This window comes from Patella vulgata, chromosome 1 (genome assembly GCF_932274485.2).
Source record: "Patella vulgata chromosome 1, xgPatVulg1.2, whole genome shotgun sequence".
Classification (NCBI taxonomy): domain Eukaryota; kingdom Metazoa; phylum Mollusca; class Gastropoda; family Patellidae; genus Patella; species Patella vulgata.
Genome location: NC_065879.2, coordinates 91094005 through 91113644, shown reverse-complemented (window position 1 = coordinate 91113644; position 19640 = coordinate 91094005). Strand labels below are relative to the sequence as shown.

Below are 19640 nucleotides of genomic sequence, written 5' to 3'. Positions count from 1 at the left end.
ACCTGCATTCCATGCGGTAGCTATTGGTGCGTTTGGGCGTCACATGTAACTGGAAATGTTTCTTCTGTTAGGTTCTATAGTGACTTTTTTCGTAGTCATTTGCATATTTTAGTATTATGCCCCCAAAATCAAATATCCCCTACTTTTTTTGAATAGTATATTATATCTAGTAGTTCTACCGTAGCATACTATTCTGTGCGAAAATCTTCAAATTTATGTTAGGTTGATTCGGCGTCGTTGCACAAGGAGAACGGATTGATTGGTTGATGGAGTTCTTGGATAATTGTTTAAAATGTATCAGAGAACTCACAATGATAACTTAAAAAAATTATATCGTGCCAACACACGAAATAGGTCCGTAATAAATTTACTTGTCGTGCTTTAAATACGGAAATGAAATATGGTTTCAGGCGTTTGGTGTCTTAACATTTTTGTGGGTATTGTATACTCCCCTTTAGAAAACCATGTAGTGTATGTGTGAGAGAGTCGATATAGATACTTAACAATAAATTGAAAGCTTCGGTCCCCACTTGAGAGAACATAATATGTTACGTCTAAAGTATCAGTATATTTTAAGAAATTTATATTTAAAAGTCACGGTCATGTAAAGGTCGTGCGCAGAGGATATCAACCGAAAACACCCTAGTTATGTTTGTATTAACAAATATAGACTTAAGTAGTCACACATAGTCTTTCGCCAGTTATTGTAATGAATGAAATAAAACGTTATGGCTTGCCAGCTCCAACTGGGTTGTATTGCGCCAACCATAAATTTCACAGTAGTTTTAAAAATAAAAGATAAATATAACTATGCAGGTAATATAATAAAAATTTGTAATAAAAATGTAACTTTTAAAAAGTCTTGTACCTTTGGTGTAATGACAGGTAAAACTGTAATCTAACATATGTGAGATGATTGCACTCAAAAAATGTGCTTACCTGTCGTAGGAACATGACAATGTTCACGTTGTGACCGAGGCCCTCGCTTTAAGATAAAAATGTGACTTATACCAAAGCAACATTACAAAGTAAATTCATACCCCCAGTGTGAAGTTAGCTCGATTTTCATGTTTCGATATTTAGACTTCAATCTAAAAATAAAACAGATTTTGATCATGTATATCTTCAGAAACATTTGATTAAATCATTTTTATACAATGAACTAAACATATCGTAAAAGATGACGCCAGAGCTGAGAATGCACATAAAAACTGCACTTTCTCCTTGTTTGTTGATATTGTTAAAACTTCAATCCCAAAGTAAAGATATTCCCGATCATGAGCTATTAATTTAGAATGGAAAGAATGCCAAGCCGATTACATTGCCGGTGTTAGATTAAATGAGAAAGGTATAACGGTGAGACAGATACTGCAGAAATATTGTTTTTGCGACCATATGTTATGGACCACTTATTGGTTCCAAATTCAGAGATACGAAATGGAGCAATATGAAGGCTAAAACAATATGGTCATCTTTACAAAATATTGATTCTACGTTAATAACCAAAAATATATTCTGGGTTTTATTGATACGTTAACTGTGCTATAGATTAATTGTCATGTTGGTCTTGTAAATTTGTCTTTGTTATAAAACGCATATTATATTTGTTGACCAAATTAGGTAATAATCCCTGCCGATATCCGGGGTAGGTGCATATCTATTCCATATTTGGAATTTAGCTGTTATGAATCTATGACATAAATCAATTAGGGGTAGGCATCTATAAAAGAGTGGAGTGAGGGTTCAGACACCATTGTATTCGTTAGAAGACGAAACAACATTGGATTCTTTAAAAGACCAGACATCAGGCAGATTCTTTAGAAGACCAGACATCAGGTACATTCTTTAGAAGACGAATATTTCATGGTGTAGTGGTCTCCTGAGCCTTGCCACACTGGTTAGACTTCTACAGGGGTTGGGGTTGAGAGAAAGAAAGATGTTAATTTTAAATATTGTAATGTAGAACTATGTCTACTGGTGTGCTGCGACCAGCGACGAAGACGATTCGACGTAGTTGTTTTGTCAATCACATCCAGAAGTACCACCACGAAACCATTTCGTTTCGTAAAAGCCGACAATTAATTATCTCTAGAATCCATAGAAAGCGATTTATTATACAGGTTTACTGTTGATTTATTCTGATCAAATGGACACTGGGAATATGGCTACAGGGACTCTCTTTGTTATGGTATTGTAAAACAAAATCTAAATTGGATTTTCAATTAAATAAATTACAAAAATTATTCCATAGTCACTTGTTTTATTATTTCTTGTTAATGAATGAGTCAGGCGTTAATGAAAATACACCCTTGCTATATATAGGTAATTAAGTACCCCTGTTGAAAATACTGGCATACCTGAAACGCTTTTTCATCGAACTTGGCGCCCCAATCAGTACAAAATAAATTGAACAGACTATTCTACGTTTGAAGCGTGATAAAAGTGTGGGTATAGATTATCTTATAAATGAATACTTATTAGAATAAAAGACGATATGTAGCACCATGAGTCTTTTTTGTCAGACGTGGAAAGCTGACCTCCGACAAACCGGTCGCCACATCGTACGTATGGCCCATACACCCTTTCGTACTACATATCCTATTAACCTTGTGATCGTCTAGTATTTTCAATTGTCTTCTTTGCTTCTCACTATCTCAGTAGTTAAGAAATGTGTCTTCTCATTAGTTAAGACGTTTGTCTTACCAGGAATAACAATGCATCAGTTCGTTTTTTACGTTTTATATTAAACACTGAGTACATAGGATACAAGCAAAGACTACAATAAAAAACATTCTCTTAAACCGACGAGTCTGCTGATACAGATTGCAACATCTTCTCCATCTGGAATCAAGCGGCTGACTGTCTGACGAATGCTCAGGGATATGATAGTCTTGTAACGTTACGTGTTTCTACTTTCATTTTCACTATCGATATGTGCGAGTGTCTCGCATTTCTCTACGAATGAGGCACATACGGTTGTAACTGAATCATTGTCTTGGAAAATCTTTGCTGTTGGTTTTAATAGTATAAGTAAATTTTTCGTCAGGACAACAGTACACGTGCAAACAACCATTTTGTTGTGCAGAGCAGACGAGATTTATCAATTATTCCGTCCGCTTGCCTGCTTTACAGTTACGAATATCCAGTAAGGGTAAATCAAAGGAAAAACGTGACTTGTTAATATAGTGTTATGAAAATAGATGGCGCTACAAACGCCATAGTATTCTAGTTCTAAGGATCTACATTATATTAGTGTTGTCATTCCTTTTTAAATACGTCTCGGCGATAAATCAGAAATTAACATAAATCCGTAATGGAAAACGTTTACAAGCCGAGTTTATAGAATTTATTAGATAATATACGACACCATGTATTAAAATTTATTCCAAGACGACAGTCTTGTCAAAATCACTGACTAAAGTGTGTCTGGGTAATCGCGCTGGCTTCATAGTAGAACTTCCTGTTTACGGACAGGCTTCGTATTTTTGCCGAGTTAGTTATACACCGTCGACGCGTATAATAGAACTGTATAATAATATATACTTCATATTTGTTACATTTATGAATAAAATAAATAGATTGTTCATAGCGTGGCCAAAAAAAACCGTAACTTTACAAATATTTTCAACGAATTTTCTCCTTACTAATAAATACTAAATTTGACCGAATAATTAAAGAAGTGCGTAATTATTACGGATAAAAACAGACATGCGGGCAGGTCATGATAAACAGACAATTAATTAACCGCGGCCTTATTATTGTATGCTTTCTCGATTCCCCATTTTGTATGGTGACTTATTGTATGTCAGGTTGATTTTCGCTCATGTTGTCATAATGTTCCGGTTCGATGAATTTCGAAATATGTTTTTGGAGCAATGTTATTGGAGAAATGTTTTGCAAGATTTGTATTTGGAAATTTGTTGTTGAAATGTAAATGTAGCCTAATTTTTTGATCTTCTAAAATAAATTTTATCTTTATATAACTAAAATTAAATTAAACCAAAATACAAATCTTTGATGGCAAATGTCTGACTTGTTAAACAAATACAAATGTCGGAGTACGACAACAAATGAAGAATTAAAGACTATAAATTAAGAACAATGAATAAAGAGCCATTTGGTCTTTCATATCTACTGGACGTCTTTCGTCCCGCAAGCAATACGACCATCTTGACAAAATTAACAATAAAAGTCATTGCCCGCGTACTTTGTGATCAGGGCGTGTGATGTTGTTTTGATTTTTGCAGTTGCATCGGTTGTTTGGGTGACTACCGGTAACAGTAAACCGGTTGTTTTAACAGGCTGCAATACTCAACTGGATTGCGACTTAAATGGTGAAAAGTATGACGTCTCTCTGTTAAAGGTAGAGTTATATTTTATATTATGACCGTATGTCAGAATTATGTCCGTTATTGTCTGCCTATTTTTTTTTTAGAAACGGGTAAAAGCTTCCCAGAAAATAGATATGCAACGGATTACTATTTCCGACCATTTTGCGAGAACAGCATTGTTGAATTGGCAGATGTCTTGTTGTCAGTGTGGATTCTAGTTGGCTAATACGACAATGTATATTAGTGTGCCAAATGTATCATAAGTTTTTCCAATTTATAATAATCTGACCTATAGTTCGGTTATTATCCCAAAAAATGTATGATCACATTCGATCCTACCCCAATGACCCTGGGTATTTTTATTTGCAAAACTTTGAATAGCCACCACTTAAGCATTAACCATCCCATAAACTCGCCCACATCCTCAAATTAAGCAGACTATGGGAATGTAGTTGGCAACATGCTCGCTATACTACTGATCAATTATATTTGAACACATATCACCTGTTTTATTATAGACCGGGAAATTATCCAGAAAGGGTTCTGGAGAAATATAAGAAAAGGACAGATAGTATTAGAAGGTGACTTAATATTAAAAAGGGGGTTTAAGGAAATATCTTAATATCCCACATTATTCCATATCATTGTAATTTAGGTTAATGGATCCAATGCAAAAGAACTGGATATAACGAACAGGTATGAAATACAGAAGACTGCAACCAGACAAGGGCAGCACATTACTTTGAATATAACAAATGTGACATCACAAGATGCTGGTATATATAGATGTAAAGTAGATTTAACAGACCACTCTAGAGACATTAACCTCACCGTTATTGGTATGTCAACACTTTAACTCCTGGTTTTATTTCCTCTTATTAGGTATCCCAATCAACTGTATCGTGCTGAACACAGCCCTCGTTGTATATATCGGCCATTATTGACTTAATGTGGTTTAACACTCTGCTTTTAAAGGAAGCTACGGTGGCTCAGTGAATAAGGCACTGGCTCATTAACCAGGTGGTTCAGAGTTCCATAATTGTGTTGGCCAGGAAATATACTTGTTTAACCTTGTTAGTGGCAAGAGAAAGTCTCTAAGATTTCGAATGGACATGCATGTAAAATAACCCTTTGCAATTGGAAGTCGACGAATTCTAGGGTCAAATTGCACTCATACATGCGGTTGGTGTAGAAAAGAAAGACGTCACATCTTGTTTCATTTTCATAAATATAAATGTATTCAGTCTAGCGATGCTTCAATTTTACTGCCATTGGATCAAACTGTTTAATTTTTGTAAAACAAATTAACAATATATAAATATTGTTACACATATAAACTAGAGAAAATTCATTATTGACAAATTTAGTATACTGAAAGTGACACTTCTGGTATAGTACGCGGGAATCTTCTGGGGAGATAAAGTAATATTGGTAATACCACCCAACTCTTTCTTACACGCGCACAAAAATAAATATAAGTCTCTGGTATAGATATATCTTTCATATATCCTCGCATCATAAAATTGGGCTGTGACATAATGTGTTTGTGTGTCAATGTAGATCCAGTAAGTTAATGACAGCAAATTAACCATTTGGGAGTGGTTGCTGATGAATCTCTGAAGATATCACTCTCCAACAGTCACAACGTATTGCTTAACCCAACGGCCATTACCATAATGTAAGGTCGGTCAGTTATGGTAGACAGTTGTAATATTCAGTCTAATAGCCCGCCAGGTTTAAGGTTTATAAAGTTCATTTATCTTTTTTGTAGATTTCCAGTGGAAGAGTAATATGACGACTATGATGGTTCGCGTGGGAAATAATATAACGATGCAATGGGAATATGTATCCAAGGCTTTGTTTGAATATGTTTTTTTATTTAGAAAATCCATAAAAGATGACACCAGACGGGTTAGTAAATCACCATTATCTCAAATTAGTTCCTGCACAGCACAGGCATTAGTCACGGATTAAAATTATATACCTAAATGTGGCATAGATAGGGTAAGATTGGCGGCTTTGTGTGCTCTATGCGGCGGGGGCTGAGCGTTTTTAAGCGAATTTACCTATTTAACCGGCGTCTGATATATTAGCATGTTATGTATTCAATCACCTGACAATTTTGGGGAGAAATCAACTAGTCTGTAACACATTATCGATACTTGGAGTTTCAGAAAAGGCATCAGGCTGGTCATATCTGAACGAACCAACGTCAATCTGATTGCAGACATTACGTGAGATGAAATGGATTGTGATTTAACGTCCTACTGTTCTGCTCCTTCTGGGCTAATGATGGCTGGCAAACGCCATACTATTGGGCACGAACAACGGCACTAAAACCTGCTCCAATATCGAATTCCAAGGGGTATTTTACGTGCACGTCAATGTGTAAACGGAATTTCTGACAAGGGTGGGGGGGCGGTCACGCAGAAAAAATCCCGATGAACGATCTCGCAAGACCGGCATCGAAAACAGCTAATCTCACAGGTTAACGACCAACAGTTCGATAACCACAGGGCCATGACTAAATGCCTATATTTGCATTCATAACACAGGGTCTTGTTAAGTGGGAGTATGGCATTGAAGCAGACAGATGGGAGGATGACAGAATGGACCTTCGTTTGATTACCAATAACCCAACAAAAATTGTATTTAATTTACGTAATGTAGACGAGGATGATTTGAAATATAAATACCACTTACAGTTGAAATTCAGTGATACCTGTATCATATCTCACAAACCAGTTAATTTACAAGAAGGTGGGTAGTTGTGTATCACAAATCACATTTACAAATGACATGAGTTTAAATGCTTTGGCACGTCAATATTAACCTGTCAGACTATAAGTGCAGCAAACACAACCATCATATATAGTATATTATATCGAAGTATATTAATCAATACAATATAAATTTAAATAAAAACCTATTTTGTTTGTAGACATTGAATTTAAATGGCTATCTACAGTAGATCGAATGACGTCTACTGTTAGCAAGAATGTAACGTTGCTGTGGAAATACGAGAGCATCAAGTTTGCGAACAAAATCATATTCAACAAATTCAACACAATAACTGGACAGGTATATTAGACGCAATAATATATACATGGATGGAGTTTTCCCAATGGAATGTAATTATTATCTGTTTTAAAGTAATGACCATGTAATGCGTAATGGTCAATTACATTTCATTGCAAATATCAATTCTTACAACTATGGAGTTGGATATCAGTATTGTATTGATAAAGATATCATTCTAACAATAAATAACAATTAAACATACATTATGCAAGAGCTTAATCTGCCTATTGCGGATCTTTCTTTAGCCCTGAAATTAACGTATCCAGCCCATAATCAACTCTCAGTATCCTCGCTAGCCAGCGATATTTATCGGATTGGAATACATTATATGAAGGGTGTTAAAAAGTTAAAGTGGATAATCGAGACTTTGTTTCTTATGGTAGCCTAAAATTCGAAAGCTAATATAAATTGATTCAAAGTGAAGCAATTTGACAGAAGTTTTTAGCATATTCTATTTATGTTAGAAATATTGTAATTATTATAGCGAGAACTGTCAACTCCTATAATGCCCCTTTAAGTAAAGCTATTTATTGCATAAAAAGGTGGGCTTGAGCTGTAAAAATAAAACTGACCCGCTCCCTAAATCCTCATGACTCACCCACAAAATATATTTTTCGACTCAAAACGTACTTTAATTTCAGAACCGAGAAATAGCTCTATGGACAAATGATGGAGCATTTAGACAGACTCCCAGACAAACAACGGTATTGCAATTTGATAAACTCCCTATTGGAAACAGATCAGGGGAGATAATTAAACTGACATTCATCAAACCAATTGATGGAGACTTTGATGCAATCTACAATTGTAAAATTTTCTGCGGGGTAGCATTTAACAGCACGAGGGGAATTGAATTGAGGGCAGAGAGTAAGTGATAATTTTTACTAGTATATAAAATTTACATATCAATCAATAGTTACATTATTACACGGTTAATCTCCTTGGTTTCGGCCTTTTAAAATTAATTATACGTATTATAGTTTTATATTTGAACGGTGTTGGGTAATGCGTAAATTCAGATGGTCAATGGATTTACTGATAATTATTTATACTTGCCACTACAACCATTACAAATTAATAGGTAAGTCACATGTTTGTATTTACAATCCATAATTTCACACTTTTAGTAATTTGAATGAATGTTCCTTCTAAAATTTCGGAACAGGTGCCTGTTTCACTAAATTGTAACTAAGATAAAATCCAAATTTTAGTAATTTGATTGGATAATATTAGATTGATTTTAGTGCTTAGCCAATCAAAATTGAAGTATCTACTGAAATTTTGATTTTAACTTTTTTTAAAATTTCGTGAAACAGGCCCCAGGTCATACAACGCAGGTCTCCGTAGAATCTTACCGGTTAGTGAACATTTAGCGAACGTCTCAATTTTAACGATAATGATCTCTTTGAAACAAAAGAAAGCAATTTTATCGCTAAACATAATCCAAGCTTGAATGCCACCCGTACCGAAATGAAGTGTACACTTCCTCCGAAGTGTTCATTTCCAACACACTTCTATAGACACTTCAAACGAAGTGTTAAAAAACTCCACCGAAATGTTCATTTCTAGCACACTTCCAAAAGATGGCCTGTTTTCACAACATTTCATCGTCACTTCTGAAAGATGGTCTTTTTTTCACAGCATGTCATTAACACTTCTGGGAGACAGTCTTTATACAACTACATGCCTTTCACACTTCTGGGAGATAGTGAAAATAGATGATCATTTCATCGTCACTTCTGAAAGACTATTAAAAAAACGATCATTTCTTTCACACTTCTGGGAGATACATCATATAGATGATCATTTTATCGTCACTTCTCAATGATAGTCTATATAGAACTGCATGGCATTAACACTTCTTGGAGATAGTGAAAATAGATGATCATTTCATCGTCACTTCTGAAAGACTATTAAAAAACGATCATTTCATTCACCCCCATCGCCCCAGGGGCGGATCCAGGAATTTTTGCAGGAGGGCGTTTGCCTGGTTTCGGAGACAATATATCTCTCCCCTCCCCCCTCCCGGGGGGGGGGGGGGGAGTCGACCGGCTCCGCTCCGCTCATTAACAGTAAAAAAAAAGTATAATGTATGGATTTTTAAAACAGTTCAGGCGGTAAATCCATATTCATTAGCCTACTCGATTTAAACAAATAAGTGAATGTACTGAAATATGGCGTCTGTCTAAAAATAGGTCATTAGAGGGGTTCGCTCTTCACGGAGTCCAAGTACTAGATACGCAGCTTATTATTGCGATATCCACCCTTTTTGTATCGGTGAAATGTAATCTTGTATTCATTATTTACACATAATAATTAATCATATTGGTGGTTATTCACTGTTTCGCTTCGTCTAAAGTCAAGTGGTACGGAACTCGTATTATTTGACGGGGATATGGCCGGGTATTTAAATTAAAAATATGGGTCTTAATACAAAATTCCAGATGTCATATTACGTATCACTGAAAAGCACGTTCTTTGCTCTTTTCAAATATGTAAATTATGTTCTGGCGCATTTATATTTATTTACATTGAAAAACAATCAATGTTGGATGGTACTAAAATCTATTACCATGTTTACGGAGAGGTGGTGTGTTGTTGTCCACCAACATGGCGGCGTCCTGTATCTAGGTCATGTATCGGATACCGGCACGCTCTATATAGGCATAGACTATAATCAAAATGGCCGACGAGAATTGAATGTTTTGATAGTTGAATTTCATTAGGACCTAATGTGGCTTTGAACACACGGAATGCAAGCATGCCTGCCTTATTTGACATTATATTATTTCAAATTATACTGCCACCATGGGTCGTAGGCGTTATATAGCGATTAGCGACGATTCCCGAATGATCGACATTTACGGTCGGCATTTCTTTTATCAGGCTACCGCTTCAAAATGTACACAAGTGAATGACGAGTCTTATGTAAAGTTCGTCTTAAATTTGCTGGAAATTTGGTAATCCTTGTAAGATTTGATGTGTTGTGTAGGCTGCACGGTAGTTTTACATCTGACTGAAAAAATAGGGTTGGCTGTCATAAAATTTTGTAAATGTATATGATAGCCTAATATTGCTGTGATATTTAAGCAAAACTTTATTAATATAACCAAATAATAAACTGGATCTTAGTAAAGCATCTAAAGAATGGGCTAATGTAAAGCAAAGTAAGATTTGGCAAATAAAAATTCTATTTCGCCATAAAATATATAAACAATTTTGCATGTGAAAGTGAAAGCTATTAAATTGCTATATCCTATGTTTACAATATTATGCTGCTGACATTTTATTGTTGTTGAAATGAGTAGTGCATATTGCTTTAAGCGGTGGACGCCTTAGCCGAATGATTCTGCCGAATGAATCCGCGCCAAAATTGGTCACTGTCATTTGACTTAATGATTCGCGAATCAAACATTTTTGATATATTCGCCCTAATTATATTTAATTGCCAATCATATCGAGAAGTCAAGTGATTGTTTGAAGACATGGTTGCTGCCATGTTTAATCATGCGATGTCAAAGGTGATGCAATCGACTAGTGAATCAGGTGGGAGTATGCCCACTTATTTGGCCTAATGGTTCGGCTAGTGTATCCACGACAGACCTTGTGATTTCATGCGCACACATTAAGCACAAGACCATTCAACCCCCACATTGAAAAAATGAAATGAAATGAAATGGGGTTTAACGTCCTACTGTTCTGCTCCTATGCTAGGCTAATGAAGACGGGCATACGCCATACAATGTGCTATGAGGGAAATTTTGCCCAGGCAGCGGCACTATCGCCTACTCTTATATCGAATTCCAACTGCCAAGGGATCTTTTACGTGCATTCTAATGTATACACAGGACCTCGGTTTTTCGCTTCATCCGAAGGACTAGACAGCTGTCCCTGCCAGGCCCTCCGTCCTGCATCACTGACAAGGGGGAACCACGGCGGAAAATCTTGATGAACTTTCTCGGCCAATGCAGGGATCGAACACCCGACCTCCAGGCTAGCAAGCCAGCGTCTTAGCCACGTGACCCCCTCCCACATTGAAAAGAAAAGACACAAGCAAAGAACTAAATGTTAGCCCAGAAGTTACCCGGTTTGTGTTGAGTGGACATTAAACCCCATTTTTCTCACTATCTCATATACAAACACAAAATGTGCAGTGTGCTGTGGGAAATTTTACCTTGACAGCTGCCATATGACCTACTCTGCCATGGATTCTTTTACATGCTGGTTTCGATTCCCCGGTTGTACGTGACAAGGAGTAGGGTCGCCTGTCCCTAGGTTTAATGTCCACTCGACACAAACTAGGTCATTTCGGGACTAACATATGGTATAATTTTATTTCAATAATTCGCTTGCGCATAGGGGTCTTTAGCAGTGGGAGGAAAACCCACGAGGTTGGACAGACGACCCTACTCCTGGTCACATACGACCTGGGAATCGAAACCACGCCAGTTGACTCAATGACAGACTTTATGATACAGCGCGCACGTGCTAACCATTTGGTCATCCACCCTCAATCAGTGTCATTGCCCAGGAAAGCTCTTCTAGATTTTACGCCTTGGTTCCCCCTTTCCAGTGGTACCAGGACATAGGGCGTGGCAAGAAGAGAGAGAAATGAAGTTTAATGTCCACTCTACACAAACTACGCCATAGCAGGACTAACACATGGATCAATTTTTTTTCAATTATTTGGCTGTAGGGGTCTTTTGCAGTGGGAGAAAACCATGGGGACCAGGAGGAAACAGTTGTATAGTCATGCGGATGACACAAAAACAAAAAACCCGACATCACACATGCACATTGGCGTGCATGTAAAAGTTGGACAGTTGGATTTTAAAATATATTATTCAAAAAAAGTAGGGGATATTTGATTTTTAAGTGTTATTAAAGTCACCTAATGAAACTGACGAAGAAACAAATGACAAAATGAAATGAAGTTCACATTCATCGATTTATTCCAAATGATCGTTAGACTAAGTAAGGCACAGACTGACCATTATAAGGGTAAAATGATACCCGGGGTCAAACAGCAAAGTTACCACAGCATCACAACCAAGTCAATAACGGGTAAATCCTCCTCTGTTTGCCAAACAAGCATTGATCCGACGTGGCATACTCCTAATGAGACGTCTAAGGTCATTTTGGTCCAGATTGTCCCATTCCTGTTGCAACGCAGCAGCAAGTTCTTGGACATTGGCAGGACGTTGTTGACGTTGTCCCAGACATGCTCGATGGGGGAGAGGTCGGGACTCAGTGCTGGCCAAGGTAATGTGGTGATGTTCTGTTGTTGGAGGTAACCTGTAACGATCCTGGCCCTGTGACATCTTACGTTGTCATCCTGGAAGATGAAACGGCGGCCATGACGTCGTGCGAACGGCACAACATGGACTGCAAAGATGTTGTCCCGGTAGTACTGGCCTGTAACACGCCCTGCAACAACATGTAAAGCCTTCTTCCAGCAACAGTGATGCCTCCTCACACCATAACAGAACCACCCCCAAATCGATCATGTCTGATGACGTTAACGTCTTGGAAGCGCTCGTTTCGACGACGCCACACCCTCCTACGTCTGTCCAAAAAATCAACAGTGAACCTTGACTCATCTGAAAACATCACATTGCTCCAGCGTCGATTATCCCAGTGTTGACGATCCCTACACCAACGACGTCTTGCCTGAATGTGCTGATCTCTCAAACAAGGGATCACGCGAGGACGTCGGGCGCGAAGGTGACCCCTATGCAGTCGATTCCGAATCGTCTGGCCACTCACTCTCACACCAGTGTCTGTTTGAAGACGAGCGCTGATCTGATTTGCTGTGATGACACGATTTCTCAAGGCCAAGGTACGGATAAATCGATCCTGGGCTTGAGTTGTCGACCTGAGCGTGGTCTGTCCTGTACAGATTGTGTATCACGGTATCTGGACCATAGCCTGCTTATGACAGACTGAGAAACATTCATCGTCCGAGCCACAACCGCCTGTGTTGTGCCGATCTGTAGCATGCCAAGGGCACGTAACCTTTCATTTTGGGTAAGCCGACAAAATTTGTTTTCTGGTCACTGGCAAGAAACAGCATCTAGTTGTTCATACTGTTCATATAGCACCGCTGTCTGTGCATTCTCCAAAATTGTCTGACAGAGAGAGAGAAAAATTAGGTTTAATGTCCACTCGACACAAACTAGGTCATTTCGGGACTAACATATGGTATAATTTTATTTCAATAATTCGCTTGCGCATAGGGGTCTTTAGCAGTGGGAGGAAACCCACGAGGTTGGACAGACGACCCTACGTTAACCCCATTTCTCGCTTTCATGACTTCCCGGGTTCGAAACTACCTCGGGATTTACAAAGCTATATCCCCTTGACGGAATATGCCATGAACAGAACGCCACTTTATTTCATTTCTAACAGCTTTATCATTTCGGAGGGCCTGACAAGGACAGCTGTCTAGTCGTTCGGATGGGACGAAAAAACGAGGTCCGGTGTACACATTGGCGTGCACGTAAAAGATCCCTTGACAGTTGGAATTCGATATACGAGTAGGCCGTAACGCCGCTGCCCGGGCCAAATATCCCTCATAGCACACTGTATGGCGTATGCCCGTCTTCATTAGCCCAGTTTAGGAACAGAACAGTAGGACGTTAAACCCCCATATCATTTCTATTCATTTCATTTAAGCTTTATCATTTCATTTCGGATTAGTATGCTCATCCTCGCATCTTGTGTTCCATTCATTTTCAAAGTTTAATGAAATGTTCCTTCAAAGTGACGCACTATTTACCATGGACAATATTACAATAGTTGATTGCTTTGATTGCATCACAGGAATAACTATTCATATTTTACTGGCTAAACAATAAGGGAGAAAGAGAGAAATGGGGTTTAACGTCCACTCGACACAAACTAGGTCATTTCGTGTCTAACATATGGTTTAATTTTATTTACATAATTCGCTTGCGCGTAGGGGTCTTTAGCAGTGGGAGGAAATCGGAGGACCCGGAGAAAACCCACGAGGTTGGACAGGTGACCCTACTCCTTGCCACGTACAACCGGGGATTCGAAACCACGCCAGTCGACTCAATGACAGACTTTATGATACAGCGCGCGCACGCTAACCATTCAGCCATCCACCCCCCCGGGCTAAACGATAAAGAAAGACAACCTGGGCGACTAATAAACACGGCAATTTGTTCTGTTAATCTGGATATTTTACTGTCTAAACGAGAAAGAAAAGTGACCTGGGCGACCCTACTCCCCGGTTGTACGTGACAAGGAGTAGGGTCGCCTGTCCAACCTTGTGGGTTTTCTCCGGGTCCCCCTGTTTCCTCCCACTGCTAAAGACCCCTACGTGCAAGCGATTATTGAAATAAAATTGAACAAAACAAATTTGGTTTTGTAAAATAAAAAGTTACTGTAGGCCCTATTGAAATTTTCTCTTTCAGTATTTGACCAAATTTGTTATTGATGATGACAAAATTTGGTTTTGATACCATAAATTAACCTTCCAATACACCTATGTAAACTTTTGATAATACCGGGGGTGGGTTTTGTATGGCTGAATGGTTAGCGTGAGTGTGTTGTATCATAAGGTCTGTTATTGAGTCAACTGGCATGGTTTTGATTCCCAAGTTACGTGACTAGGAGTAGTCGCCTATCCAACCTCTTGGGTTTTCTTCGGGTCCTCCGGTTTCCTCCCACTGCTAAAGACCCCTACGTGCATGCCCAAATTATTAAAATAAAATTGAACCACATGTTAGTCTTAAAAAGACATTAAGTACGTCTGTAGTCTATATTAAAATTGCGAGAATCTGTCATTTAAAAAAAAAACAGTCATAGGCCTACGTAGGCCCTGAAATGAAATGAAATGGGGTTTAACGTCCTACTGTTCTGCTCCAGGTTTTGATTCCCCAGTTACGTGACTAGGAGTAGTCGCCTGTCCAACTTTGTGGGTTTTCTCCGGGTCCTCCGGTGTTCTCCCACTGCTAAAGACCCCTATGTGCATGCGCAAATTATTGAAATAAAATTGAACCATATGTTAGTCTCAAAAAGACATTAAGTAGGTCTGTAGTCTATATATTATTAAAATTGCAAGAATCTGTCATTTAAAAAAAAAAACAGTCCTAGGCCTACGTGGGCCCTGAAATGAAATGAAATGGGGTTTAACGTCCGGCTACTCCTAACCTGGGCTAATAAAGACGGGCATACGCCATACATTGTCCTATGAGGGAAATTTTGCCTGGGCAGCAGCGCGACGGCCTACTCTTATATCGAATTCCAACCGCTAAGGTTTTTCGTCCCATCTGAACGACTAGACAGCTCTCCTTGTCAGGCCCTCCGTCCTGTATCACTGACAAGGGGAAACCACGCCGGAAAATTGGGATGAACTTTCTCGGCCAATGCAGGGATTGAACACCCGACCTCCAGGCTAGCAAGCCAGTGTCTTTCCCACTTAGCCACATGATCCCCGCGTAGGCCCTAGGCATACACCTATCATATTTTCAATGACATCAAAATTTCAGAAACTATAATTCATGAAAAGTTAAAATATTGAACAAAAATGTTTTGATACAATAATTAACATTTGCTTTGGAAGAAATGTAAAAAGATTACAAAACATGTTGACATTTAGACATTGCTAAAATTTGCTTATTATTATTATTATTATTATTTCTGTTTATTAATATTATACTATTATTATTATTACAGCATATTTATAGTGCTCAGGGGACAGAGTGTTAATGTTAACAGTTTTATGTATTATAAGGTCCATGGTATAGAGTACCGGTACTAAAATACAACAGGGTCAGTTAGAATCCTGTTTAAATATGTGTTTTTAAGTTGTTTTTTTAAATGAATATATAGAGATGGAGGCCTACAACATCTTAAACTAAATTTTTAATTGTAGGTCTAGCTGTAATTAAATTAGCCTAGTATTATCAAAATGGCGATTAAGTATTTAAAAATATTGTTGACCTATTTATTTTTGCGGGTGTGTGGGTGTTACTGTGTTTGTGACCCAGATGCTTCGACGTCTCAAGCGAAATATAGCTAGCTCATGCAAGTTGTTAAGATATTGGAAAACAATGTTTTGATACATAATTCCACATTTGTTTAGGAAATAGTTTTATAACCAAACACAAACAAAATAATTTCTGTTAATAATAATGATATCGGTAGTAAACAAATGATTTTTAATTTTTTTTTTTTTTTACTCGTATTTTCTAAAGATCGCTAGGATTGGTCAACAATGACGTAAGTTAAGTTTAATCCAATCGTAGCCTTCGTCTCATGTTATGGCCGTCATCTTTGTCTTTTCGCTAACTTGATTGATACTGTCAATGAAAACAGTTTAAGTTTAAGGTAAGTTATTGTAATATTTCTCAAAGTTTTAATTGTTGTAAAGATCAGGTTTTCTTTATAGCTAGCTAGTTTAATGATTAGCTACAAATTATCAGTAACAACATGTCTAATCGCAGAAAAATAAGTTTACTGTGATCATGACTCGCACACAATAATAATTTGGATTTGGTGTCATGGCGTCGAAATCATGACCATTTCATTGATTGATGAAGTAAAATGTACACTGCTATGAGGTAGCCTAGCCCATGTTACCTGTTTAGAACACCCAATTATTTATAATTTGACGATTTGTCCCAGAAAATTCTTAGTTTAATTTGAACTAGATCTATGCAGAGAATTATTTATTCATTTCATGGCATACCATTGCCAATGCCATTCATTCAACATTTACATTCACATTGGCATTGTCGAATTGATGATTGCATTACTATTAGGCCTATGTAATTAGTATAATATAAAAATTATGATTAACATTAACAACCTGTATTATTTTCGTGTGCACTCTTATTTTCACTGCATTCATGCATTTTTTTAAAAAGTTACTAAAGCTTTGTTGTGATTTTGCCCTGTAATTGTATCAGTATAGGCCTAATACAGGTGTCCGTTGGGATAACCGGGACAACTTCCACCTATGAGTCCCGTGCTACCAGCAGAATTTAACCTATATTTTGATGTTTTGCCATAGCAGCGGCTCAGATTATGCTTTAGACTTCAAATAGGTAACATTGTTATTCTTGCGGACGCCTTGGAACACCAAGTGGGACTTGGTACTTGTAGAATTCTAGAAATACCCTCGATCACTATAGCTTATTAATTATGTCCTGTAAAATTATTAATTAAAATATTATTTAGTTACGGTACTAAGTTTAAGTAGTCACAAATAAGCAGTACAAGCATGATTACTCTTACTGCAATTTGTTAAACATATAGGAAAAAATCGCAGAGAGTATTTCGGTACAGTAACTGAAAAAAAGATAAATAAAATAATTTTTAGATTAAAAAAAGAGTAATGTTTGGCCCATTGGGGAATATTAAAATAGTAGATCGAATAGTAGACGTGCTGCATCATACCACAACTTTGGTGAATTTTGTGGGCACAGTAACAAATTTAGGCGCCATGGGTGTGTGGACAAGTTGACCAATGCTGTGATATCTGTGGACGACATAACTAGACTTTTTGTGTGGACGAGTTAACTGGCATTCATTTTGAATAATTAAAGTTGTTTTCGGTAAATTTAAACTGCGGTACACTGTACCAGTACTTGAAAAAAAGGGAATTTATTTCATCTTTATTTTCTTTAAATTTTTTCAGAGCCTGTAAATTAATAATTCACCAGTGCCGGTATGTGAAAAATGTGTCTAGACAAGATGGTAAATTGAAGTAAACTTATTCTGTCACCCTACATGTCTGTTATTCCATACATGGGCCGATGATCTGAAATCCGTTAGTTCAATGGTTCTTGAGGTTGATACAGGGTTGGGCGGCCTGAGAATCTGAAAGTCAGTTATAGAGATTACCCCTCAGTACTGCTGTCCAATAATCATACGTTCCCCAATTCCTTGTAGTTTAAAAGCAGCTAATGGCCCGTAAATTTAAATCTTTCAAGCTTTTATTCCGATGGTCCCAATATTGAATAATTTCTCACGTAGAAATAACATGGATTCCACCCTCGCCACTGATACAGTTCTGGGTTCGATCCCAGTGTTGTCAAGTAAGTTCCTCAGAATTTCCTGGCATGATTTCTCCTTGTCAGATTCAGATAGGACGAAAACCAGGGTCTCTTGGACATGTTGGAGGACACGTAAAAGAACCTTTGGCAGTTGGAATTTGTTATAAAAGGCTGCAACTCTGCTGTCCAAATAAAAATTCCTTCAAAGCAACAGAAACCCTCATGGTCATAGGCCACTGCATAGCTATGTTCATCTTCATTCAACCCCATTTCCCTTTTTTTTTTCAGAAAAATTCAAATTTTAAAGTAAAGAATTCAAAGATGTGTATGACATGATGCGAAACACTCATTACGGTACCTTATACATGTGTAGGTAATATTTAAATTGATTTTTAAGAAAACTTTCTTCACAGGTCAAATTTAGCCTAGAACATTGTAAATAATTAGGCTTAGTAAGACGCGGGCACCCTAACCAAGAGGTCTTTGGTTTGCCAAGAAAATTCCTCCGGATTGTCTGGAGCGAGGGCCTGGCAAGGACAGTATCCAGTTGTTCAGAATCAGATGGTACAAAAAAACAAGGTCCATTGGTGTAAAAGAACCCGTGACAGAATTCAATATAGTAGGCTTTAGCGGAGTGGTTCTGGGCAAAATTTCCCTTATACATGTAGGTCACGGTATGGCATATATCTGTATTCATTAGTCCGGTGGGTGCATAAAAGTAGACATTAAATTATTATGCTTGGGATTGTTGCTGGAAAATAAAACATGACACATTCCTAACTCAACATTAACTTCTTAGGGCAAGTAGTTCAATGATTTCACTTGCCTGAAAATGAAACTGATTGCCCAAATGTACAAATTGCATCAATTTTGCTTTGTGTGATAATTAAGTCATATAGGTGGGATTGTTGATGTAGTCTGATAAAAAAATCTCCAGTTAACTTTTAATGTCGATCCCTGATCCTTTTTTTAAAAAAAAAGTATGGGGATTGTTCGTGAAATAGCTGCAATTAAATTGTATCTTTTTCTCACTATACATATAACTCATACCCTCATCTTTGAGAAGAATCATCCCATCTGATCTAAAAAGATAATTTTATGTTTTCAGATGGTGAGCTTGTGACCCGGATGGACGAATGATGGAAAGACAAATAATGAGTGCAGTATACAGTATGTGGTATAAATCAGTCATTGAAAGTCA

General features: G+C 37.5%; 1 long non-coding RNA gene across 1 annotated transcript; it reads left to right on the top strand.

The window, feature by feature from the left end:
- The first annotated feature begins 16710 nt into the window (after nucleotides 1-16710).
- On the top strand, nucleotides 16711-18793 carry LOC130013552 (uncharacterized). The gene is made up of 3 exons (XR_008788742.1): nucleotides 16711-16769; nucleotides 18082-18140; nucleotides 18728-18793. It is a non-coding gene; the product is annotated as an uncharacterized LOC130013552 (long non-coding RNA).
- The last annotated feature ends 847 nt before the right edge of the window (nucleotides 18794-19640 follow it).